Source organism: Sander vitreus, chromosome 15, assembly GCF_031162955.1.
Source record: "Sander vitreus isolate 19-12246 chromosome 15, sanVit1, whole genome shotgun sequence".
NCBI classification, from domain to species: domain Eukaryota; kingdom Metazoa; phylum Chordata; class Actinopteri; order Perciformes; family Percidae; genus Sander; species Sander vitreus.
This window is the reverse complement of record NC_135869.1, coordinates 23520050-23531587: the sequence shown is the minus strand read 5'-3', so window position 1 is coordinate 23531587 and position 11538 is coordinate 23520050.

Genomic DNA, 11538 nt, shown 5'->3' with positions numbered 1-11538 from the left:
CCTCCCCTAAATGAAGAAGAAAACAATGTTATTCAACTTTGTGTGTGTGTGTATGTGTGTGTATGTGTGTGTGTGTGTGTGTGTGTGTGTGTGTGTGTGTGTGTGTGTGTGTGTGTGTGTGTGTGTGTGTGTGTGTGTGTGTGTGAAAAATGCAAAAACAAAAAACAAACAAAAAAGAGTTACTTTATTAATAAAAGTATCTCAATTTATTTTGAAAAATGTTCATACATACTATTTTTGGATTGTGCATTCCAGCTTATATCAATCAAACCTGTGTTGGGTTGCTTTGATGATAACTGAATACAGAATACAGATGACATACACAATTAAACTTAAAATTGAATTATTATTATTATTATTATTATTATTATTATTATTATTATATGTTTATAAAGCAGATAAGATTTGCAAGATTTGAATGTGCAAATATTTTAATTTTCAGAGTTTTAAGAGTCACACTTTAGCTGTCTTATTTAAAGAGCTGCTGCAGTGGTTAACCAAACAATATTATTTTAAAACGGACTTATAATGAGCAAAATGTTTTGCTACAATTAAAAAAACAGCACTAAGCTGGGAACGTATTACATTTAGTATTTAGTGTTACTCATAATTTATCAGCATTCAGCAGTAACTCAGCATTCAGTATTCCTCAGTATTGTCACAATTGTCATGATTGTGAATTAGAAGCAGGAAATGATTGTCCTAAAACTTTGGTGATTACTGGAGCACAAGATTACTTAATGTGTCCATTAGGCGGTGCTGTTGCCTGGGTTATGCAAAAGTTACAGTCATATAGCCCACAGTAGCCCACAGCTGTTTCTGGCCAAATACATTTGAACTTTGTAAAAAGCTTTTTCATTGGCTCACTGGCATTATAGGAAAAGGTGATTGGTCCATAAAGTATCATTTGTCTGGCTTTGCAGTCGAAGAACAAGGAGAAGTGTTAGGTGTGTATGTGTGCATGTCTGTGTATATAATGTGTGTGAGTTATCCCTTCATATTACTAGCTATGTTATATGTGTTTTTTACATGGGTTAATTTGTATTTGTGTGCCCTTGTGTGTGTGTGTGTGTGTGTGTGTGTGTGTATGTGTCTACCCACTCCCCAATTGTTGAGCCCTGTTGAGAGTGTGTAATGTGATATTTTCTTTGTGTTGGCCAATCTATTATTAACTGACAGACGTATTCACAGAAACCTTTAACAAGCTTTATTCACTGCTCACCACTGTTTGCCCGTGTATGGTACTGTAGGTTGTCGACCAACAGTTGGCCAGAACACAGTGTATTAAAACTAGATTATCTTACTGTGTTGCCTGGGCACTGAAGAAAGGAAAAAAAACTGGACGCCAAATGATTATAAATTGCATTAAAATCAAAGGGAATTCATATTAGGTAAAATTACAAGAGTATGTTTCCGTTTAATGTGTCTGATGTCCTGGATTTGTGGATACCTTTGTAGATGAGGCTGTTATAAATGGACACTGACGAGATTTTATTTATGCAGAACGACAAAAAAGTAAGAAAAGTCCTTGAGTGACAGATATGAGAACATTTCGTGAGAAAGACAAAAACAGACCTCAAAAGAAAGATAGGGACAGACACTGAGACAGAAACACAATGCATTAAGAGAGGGGTGTAGCACAGAAAGACAGAGCAAAGGCAGGTGTGTCATTAGGTGTTTAATTTGTCCCTTGAGGTGACATGAAAGTCTAAGCAGAGAAAAACAACAGTTCAGCTGGAGACTTTAGATAGGAAGAGCAGTTTGTGTAATGGCTATAATTTCCCTCCTCGTTCTCTTCACTATTCCTCCCATGCCAGGACCCATTAGCTCTTTAAATGGAGAGAGAAGACACTCAAAGCTGACATTAGCCTGTGTACACTGCTCCACTAAATCTCCAGACAGGGAGAACAAAAACTATATACTACCTGTTGAACACTGATATGAGATCGTGCATTTTTAGATTTTTAGGAATGAAACTTCTATTGTGGCAGTTAGTACCCATGTGTATATACAGTAAATGTATACATTGGGTATGTACTGCAATACATAAACCAATTAATAGCCAAGGAAAACAAGACTCTGGTTGTAAAGAAACTATATTTTCCTTTAGAACAAGCATGTGCCCAACCTGAACCCACAAAGACTGTGAAGGGAGGAGATCAGTGTTGACACCACAATGTACGCTTATTCCCTTTCTTGCTGAGAGTTAGATGGGAAGATTGATACCACCTTCATGTCTGTATGGTAAATATGAAGATACCACCAGTTTAGTAGTTTAGAACATAGACTGAAACAGAGAGAACAGCTAGCCTGGCTCTGTCAACAAAATCCACCTAGCAAAGTGATTAGTATTTATCCTGAGGGGGACATGAATGTCTGGACAATTCCATGGCAATCTATTCAATAGTTGTTAAGACATTTCACCTACAACCACAAATGGAAACGTCATGGCGGCACTCGAAGAAAAGTACAGGGACCACCGAAGTCAGATTCACCATGAAGTTGGAAATTATCCTCCAGGGACCATGAATGTCTGTGGATGGTGGACAGACTCACCAGCAGACATTAACATCCCTAGAGTCATGCTGCTAGCGTGGCAACATGTATGTATGTGTATACATTATTGAGCATGTGTTCTCTGTAATGAAACAAGAAGTTATAGCTATATTATAAACCCTAACTGGTGTAGACATTTTAAACATGTTGTGCTTTTTGTGCAAGTACATGCAGTTCATTTGAGCGATGACATCTGTCCATTCAGCAAGTGGTCTACACACATGCACGCACGCACGCACGCACAGACTCAGGTCAGAGTTTGGTCACAGTGTTACTCAGCACAAAAGTTAAGCCTTGTCTGCACAATCAGTCATCACACTGGGAACAATGCCACACACACACACACACACACACACACACACACACACACACACACACACACACACACACAAACAGCCTTAACATAACTCACATTTTTTCTATAAGGATTAAGAGAGGAAGTTTTGTGTGTGTGTGTGTGTGTGTGTGTGTGTGTGTGTGTGTGTGTGTGTGTGTGTGTGTGTGTGTGTGTGTTTGGGAGAAAGTGTGTGGCAGGGCAGAGCTGTGAACTGAAGAGGAAAGAGGAAGTAAGTCGTTTATGGAAAAACGATGGGTGTGATCTGGACATGGTGATGTTACAAAAAACAAATTACATGTGAAAAAAAATACAGAAGAAAACAAAGTGTTTGTGCATTTCATTTCAATTTACTTTCAAGTACTGCCATCAAGTTCTAATACAGCATGTCGGTTGTTCACGTTCCATACATCACTCAGGTATAGGCATGAGATAAATGCTACAGCTTTTTCAGTTTGTCAGAATATGTATTGATTGTGAGGGCAGACACTAATACATTGTTCCTCCTCTCCATAGAGAGTCTAGTTTCTGCACGCTTGATAACTAATAACCGTAATTGTGACAGCAGTATGAGTACAGCAGGGGGTTCTAAATTGAATGCTCCACTGAGCTTCTCAGTACACTCCTGCTCCTTTCTAAGGCTCTGCTGAGACAAGAAAGTACCCTCTGGAAGAACAATGCAATGGGCTGGTTTTGTGTGGGTGTGTACAGGGTAAAGTAACTTGAATGTGCAGTTTGGCGTATTTGTTTTTGCACGACAAAAGCTGTGTTTTGTTGACTTTCCTCTTAAGAAAATGACAGAATCAGTTATTTCAGCAAACACCCCAAAACAACATTTGCTTATGTTCAAGTGACAAAGCTCTTTAGCAACTGTGGTAATTATTATTATTGTCCCTCTGGAGCAAAAAAGGAAGTTGGGTAACATTTGTGTAGAAGAACACATTTACAACACAGGGAGAATGTTGGGGTGGATAGATGGGACGACAACATGTTAGACTTTACTGTAACGTGGGAGACTGGATTTTACTGAAATAAATGAGTGCGTCAGGATGACAGGATGACAAAACGTCACAGGTTTGGGATCCCCCATCGTTCATCTGTCTCAGATCCTATACTCTTCCTTCCATCCTCCTTTTTCCTCCCTCTCTTATGAAATTCTCAGCTGCTACGATCCCGCCAGGTCATCCCCTTGGAGACTGTCTTAACTGTTTGAACTGCATCTTGTTGGCCGACACTCTGGTGTCTAACCACACGTGTGTGTTTGTGTTTGGAGAGAGTGACAAAGATTTTGACATTTTCACCCCAGAAACAGGAATGTTTGTTACACCGTCCACACCCAACGATAACGCAAAGTAAAGCACACCCACACGCATCAAAAATATCAAAGATAGACTTTGCAAAATCATTACTCACTATCATAAAGCACACTTTAGGTGGGGCTGTGTTAGCTCAGTTGGTAGAGCGTGTGCATGAACATGTAGAGGTTTGTTCCTTGATGCAGAAGGTCAAGGGTTTGAGTCTGACCTGTGACAGTTTCTTGCATGCCCTCCCCTCTGCATATCTCAGCTGTCCTATCCATTAAAGGTGAAAATGCCCAACAAAAATAATCTAAAAAAAAGAACACATTAGGTGTGTGTGTGGACACTCCCTGAGTGATAACAAATGTAAATTGCTATATGCGGTATCTTTCAAGATATTTTTGCAATAGCATATGTGCACACACATGCAGTCCAAGTTTCAGGTACTTCATACCTTCACACTTCAAACAGCCTTCATCACAGTGCAGAAGGCATGAGAGCCTGTGTACATGAACAAACACACACACACACACACACACACACACACACACACACACACACACACAGTCTGAAGAGGTCAGAGGTCAGTGGAGAGGAGAGGGCGGGTGTTGGCCTTTCAGCTGTCCTGACTCACTGCCAGAATAGAATAACCCCAAAATAACCATGGTTATCTCTCTGTCTGGGTGTGTGTGTGTGTGTGTGTCTGCATTGACAGTTGGCGGGAAGTTGTGATGACAATGAAATATCTTTTTTTCCAAGAAAGGGAAGCAAGTTGTGTGTGTGTCCTCGACTGTCTAAGTGTTTATGTAAAGGAAGGAAGATTGGCCAGGATAGCAGCCTATTTCTGGTCACACAGTGTTAGATAGAAGTGTTTTTCTCTCCACTGAGAGAAAGAGACACTGCATATCCTATCATAGAAATGAAAAAAAAAAGAAATTTACTGAATGTGATCGAGCAATAACTCTGAAGTCAGGAAATACACACGATCACAATGTAAGGAATGTAAGGCTATTTATTCTTAACTTCATTATATTCATTTTCCCTTTTTTCTAGCTCTAGACATTGTGCAGATGCAACTTGACACTGTATGTTTGGGGACATGTTCAAATCAGTAAAATATGGAGATTATAGTTATTCAGCCGTCAAGTCAAGACTTTTCAAACTTTTGAAATGCAGCAAAATATGAACCTATAACCTGCCTATAATCATTTATTTGACAAATGCACACACACACACACACACACACACACACACACACACGCACGCACGCACGCACGCACGCACACACACACACACACACACACACACACACAATTACCAATCTTACCTTGATCATAAAATATTTGGTTTTGACAAATAAATGAGATGATTACAGTGAACAGTGGGTGTCGGATGTGGCTGATTCTGTGTATGTGTCTTTTTGTGAAAAAGAGAAAGAGAAAGTGCTGAAAAGCCATAATGACTGTGTAAATTACAGATCCTTAATGGCGGCCTTATCAGTGTAATACTTGTGCCAGTGGTCATTTCCCTGTTAATTTGGGTGGCTCTGGCTCCCTTTTTGTGTGTGTGTGTGTGTGTGTGTGTGTGTGTGTGTGTGTGTGTGTGTGTGTGTGCGTGTGCGTGTGCGTGTGTGTGTGTGTGTGTTTGCAAGGGACAACCCCATGATATTGCCAGGCTACTGACCTAAATGTGCAGCAATCTTACAGTCTAGTGTGCTCCTATTGGCTCTTTCTCTGTCCAACATTGTCTCATGTGGCCAGGTGCTTATGCAAATAAATTAAAATCTGGGGATGCAAATGCAAGGGAAAGCAGCCTATGTGTTTGTGTGACTGTGTGTATGATCTTTTATATTTACCACACTGGTCTGGTTACATGCACATACATACACACACAGTCGACTATGCAGGGTTTGGGGTGGAGCGAGAAGGAGAAAAGGATGGTGGAAGCAATAAAGGGTGAGATGTGTGCAGCCACTGAATGTTTTTTTACTTCTTTGTGTTTTCTTGTTGTAACCTTGTGTCTCCCCAAGGCTGTTGATGTAAACACAGATGCCCCTTTAATGCACATCATTTTTTAAGTATTTCTTCCTCTTTTCAGCCTCTTTTTTTGCCAACAATCCACACCTGTTGACAGTGGTTTTGACAACCCAAACAGTGGATACATTTGGAAATATGTCTTGTCATGTCCAGGGAAAACCACACTTTTTGAAAATACTCTTAGATGAATGTATGTGACAAACCTCTCACTAACAGGGGCAATGTGCTGACTTTCAGCTGAGCACTGATGGATCTCAGTGCTGTAGTATTTACGATCCTCCATAAAACCAGTATTTCTAACTCATGCAGCTGACTGACAACATCAACAGAATTCTCTTGCCATGACAATGCCTCTATTTCATCTTTTTTATGCCAGTGTTTGTCCAAAAAGTCTGGGCAATAGAAAAAATATTCAAAATTCATTAAACAAAAATCGTGTTAAAGGACTTTTCATCATTTATTTAAGGGGCCACCAGAGGAGTTTTGGGACCTTTAGCCAAAAAAGGCATGACCCTCCCCCAGCAATTTATCAATATGTTCTGTAGTGGTTTGCATATGGCAAATATATACAGATTTCCACTGTTTTTTTTGGTTTTTTTTAACAGCTATTACATACAAGACTAAACCTCTGCATTCTGATCTGACACATCCCACTCCTCTTTTATGGTGTGGTGGCCATTTCAGTAGATTTACTCACTAACATTGTTGTGGAAACTAAATGCACAATTCCTGCATTACTGCATTACTTCAAATACTAAGTTACTCCTCTAGTAAACTAGTATTCACATGAAATAAAACAATAAAATATTGAGACCATTCAGCAAGGCACTCTGGGTAATATTCAACACACAAACTGGTTGCTATGGACTCGTCACTAGGCTTCCTCCACTTCGCCGTTTAAACAAAGTGGAATAAACGTATAAAAGTCCAAATCGACACAAAACCCGCAATCAATTAGTAAGCTGACATCAAATGTGGCATTTAGGAAACCTTTATTGCAACCTTGGCACGGTAAGATGTCCAGACATAGTGCAACAGTCATTTTCGTTTTTTGCATCCTGCTGCTCCCATCGTCAGCCAGGAAATACTTTTTTTTAATAAAGCAGTATATGAAATCAGATGTATTACCTACCACCATTTAGTTGTTTTGTGTTATTTAAGATATTTATAAAATATCTGATCATGTCAGAATTATTCCACTCATTTTTTAAATAATGCAATTATCGGTTTTAGCCACCAGGGGGGCAGCTCCCCCTGCCCCATATGTCTATGCCCTGCCCCACAGCAAACTCATGGGTCAGACCCATCTGGTAGCGAAGGAGGGCAGAGACTGAGAGAGCTACATGGAGCTACATGGAAAAATATGCACCAAACAAGCCACTTTGAAATTTTGCTGTTTCATGAATAGAAAAGTTGGGTGACCCCCCCCCCCCTCTGGACTGAAAAATGTTGGATGACCCTCCCCTCAGCAAAGAATAAAAAGACATGACCCTCCCCTTATTTCCTCCGGTGGTCCATTTCATAAATACCGAACAGTCCCTAAGTCTTTGCAGTGTCAATGGCAAATGTGTCTGCATCACTGTAAACACTGCCTGAGTCTCTCCCTCCCACTGCCAGAGAAGAGGAAGGGAGGGAGGAGAGAGGTATAGAAAACAGTCTAAATGCCAGCATTGTTCCACAATCACATCTTTTTCACTATCTCTGTTTCTTTCCTTCTGTATAATTTTCTGTACAGTCCAGTAATATTGCTTCTATCCTCCACTATCTTCTATCTCAACTTTGTCTCGTTTTTTTCCTGTGCTGTTCAATCTGCCTCCTGCTGATTGCCTCCAGTAGCAGGCCTCACAGAGCGAACATGGACACACTCACACACACACACACACACACACACACACACACACACACACACACACACACACACACACACACACACATGCATGTATGCTGTGAGAAACAGGAACAGGGGAGTTGGTGGTTTGCTTCCTGTCTGGCTGTACATCTCTGTGTGTGTTTTCTTGGTTGTGTGTGTGTGTGTGTGTGTGTGTGTGTGTCTGGCATGCATCCAGGTAGTAGAAGTGCTGGGGAAGGAGAGACGGTGGGGAGATTTTAGTTTTAATAGTCACACAGGAGGCACTATACTGTTTGAAAGTAGCTGCAAGCAGACTCCAGTTATTGCTGGTATGAAGTTTCATGAAAATACATTTCTTTCTACAGTTCTGTGTCAAAATGTCCTAATTGCCTCAAACGTCAATTGCTACATACATATTTTAAATGACTAACAGTTCACCTACTATTTCGTCTGATTTGATACTTTCTACATGCTTGCTGCACTGCTGCTTTACACAGGAGGACGCTGCAGGAGGAACTGTAAAAACTCAATGACTGAAAATGGGATGCATTTATAAAGCACGTTTCTAGACTTAAAGACTCTCAAAGCACTTTACCCACTACAGGCACCATTCATACACACATTCATACACTGGTGGCCGAGGCTGCCATTTAAGGTGCCGACTGCTCATTAGACAAACATTAAGCACATGAACATTCACACGGCGATGGCACAGGATCAGGAGCAAGTCTGTGTTTAGTGTCTTGCCCAAGGACCCTTTGACACGTATACTACAGGGGTCAGGGATCGAACCACCGACTTTCCGATTGATAGACGACCTCTCTACCACCTGAGCACCTAAAACAAATTGGGTGCTGTGACATCAATGTAATAAATGAGAGGCACAAACTGGGCCTGGGGTAAGAGTGTGTTTTCTAGAAATGTGATCTTCACACAACATCAAATGGAAGACTAAGGTGTTTCACAAAACATGATAATTGAATGCATTGTTATAGATTTTAAGTAGCTCTCAACCAGCTACAACATTAGAAATGTTGCTCATATAGACAGCAAATATTATATCATTTTGCACTAATATGATATTACAGCACCCTGGAAGAGGCAACCTTGCATAATAAGTACTTTGTATGTACTGCCAATAATGCTTATTTACTTAAGCAAACTTTTGACTGCAGGCTTTTTACTTGTGATGTAGGATTTCAACTTAAATAAATGTTTTGAATACTTCTTCAACCACTGATAATGTTTGATGTGTGCATGTAGATTTGCAGTAGTTGGGCCTCGTCCACTTTTATTATGCAATACTCTTAGCCTCTGGGTCATATACTCCAAAAAAGGGAAAGCATGTCTAAAACACTGGGTTCACAATGTGGGTTGGGTCTGTCTTGCTTCTGAAACTAAAATTATTCACATTGTTTTTAGTTTTTTTATCATAACATTGAATATGTCATTTTTTGTATAGGAAATCCTTCCTATGATAGGACCCATTGCTATACACATTTAAAATAATGCATGGCCAGCAAAATCGAGATGAAAAATATCAAAATGAGATATGTATTGTATTTGCAAATTCTCTCAAAGGTGAAGATTATACACATAATAGCATGAAGAGCAATTATCTATTTCTGCCCAAGGTGAGATACACTGTACTAAATGAAAAGCCTAATTACAGGGTGGAGCTGTAGTGTGTTGATGTGTGGAGGCCACCTGACACCTGGCAGAGCGGTTAAACCTGTTCCCACCACTGTGTGTGTGTGTGTGTGTTTGTGTTTATGCGCAAACGTGTGTTTGGTACGGGGGGGGGTCGTCAGTTGCCTGTAGAGCTGAGGATGATGGGATTGCTTTGTTGTTTAAACAGGCACCCTTTAGGCATGTGTGTGTGTGTGCTGTTATGTGCACCAATGTGATGTTGAAATGAAAAACAAGCATGCTGAAGGGTGACACACAGGTGACTGAAACAATAAAAGACACCCTAACAGTGGTGCAGGGGTAGTTTTATCTCTACCCATAAAAGTCCAGGCTATAATTCAAATAGTTTTTGAAATTTTGAGGTATGATCCTCCAGAATAGAGAACAATTACAATCATGTCCTAGCCTGACAAGCCAGACCCACATCAAGATGTTGGGTCTGAGAACTCACCATTGGCAGGGCTCAATCCGAGGGGCGGGATAAACGGTTGTCTTTCAAATTCCCTTTGCACTCAATAGGATAGTGCTACAACCAACCAGAGCAATGAAGAAGGTAGTTTTGGATACTTTTCCGTGGTACTTTTTATTTTATGGACATTTTCTAGGTCGTAATAAATATCAATAAACATGTAAAAACGTGGAAGTGAGACAGAAAATGTGTGTGTGTGTGTGTGTGTGCGCGCGCGCGTGTGTGTGTGTGTGTGTGTGTGCATGTCTACTGGCAAGGTCTCCGATGAGCAAATGAGAAAGAGAGTCCATTATATTAAGTTATGTTACAACGTAGCAACATAAGCTCAACGTGCCGATTCCATCCATCGATGACTTTTGTGATTTTTGTCAAAAATTCAAATTCAAAGTCAAATTTTGAATCTAACATTGGAGCTTAACTGCGAAACATACACTCCACCAGTCAGTGAAAGGTGTCTGTAATCTTCTCTGGATATATTTGGCAGTGTCCTTTTTTGGTTCTTATTTGATTCGAAGAGAAATTGAATTTTGAATTCTCCTTACTTTTTATGTAAGGAAACATATAACGATACTGAGGCTATTATGCAATTTTTTTCCACTTTTTTTAAAAAGAATATAACTTTTTTAAGGATACTTGAGAGCAGGTGCTGGTTGGAGACACACTGTCCATTTCAGTAAGTATAGAGTTTGGAGTTTTTCTACATCATTTGACAACCATCGTGTAAATGGAAGCATCTCGGCACGCTGAGCTGCCAACTCCGCCATGCTCGACTTCACCGCACCACAGACTGTATGCAGTGATTGGCAGAAATGATCATATATTTCTAGATCTCCGTACAAAATGATCGAATGCAGGTATTGTTTGACTGGAGAACTTTCGATACTACTTGCTACTAAATGATATCCGTTGATACCTTAAAGCGGGGGTGTCAAACTCAGTTTCCCTAAGGGCCACACTAGAAAATGAGAATCACATCAAGGGCCAGACATAGAGTTTATTGCTTTTATGTCATGGGAAAAGTAAAATATCTTTGACTGTATTATTGCATGTCTCATATAGGCTTCTCACTTACAGTTTGGTCGACAAAAATGTCGAAGAAAATGCCAAAAACATTTGGAAAAAGCATCAAAAATGTCGAAAAAAACGTTGTGAAAAGTGACAAAAAGTAGGTGGGCCAAAATGTATTGTGAACCTAAACGTATGTAGGGGCCGGATCATAATTAGCAAGGGGCCGGATTTGGCACGCGGGCCTTGAGTTTGACACGTGTGCCTTAAAGGTATGGAGAACCAGCCCTATAGTGCCACCC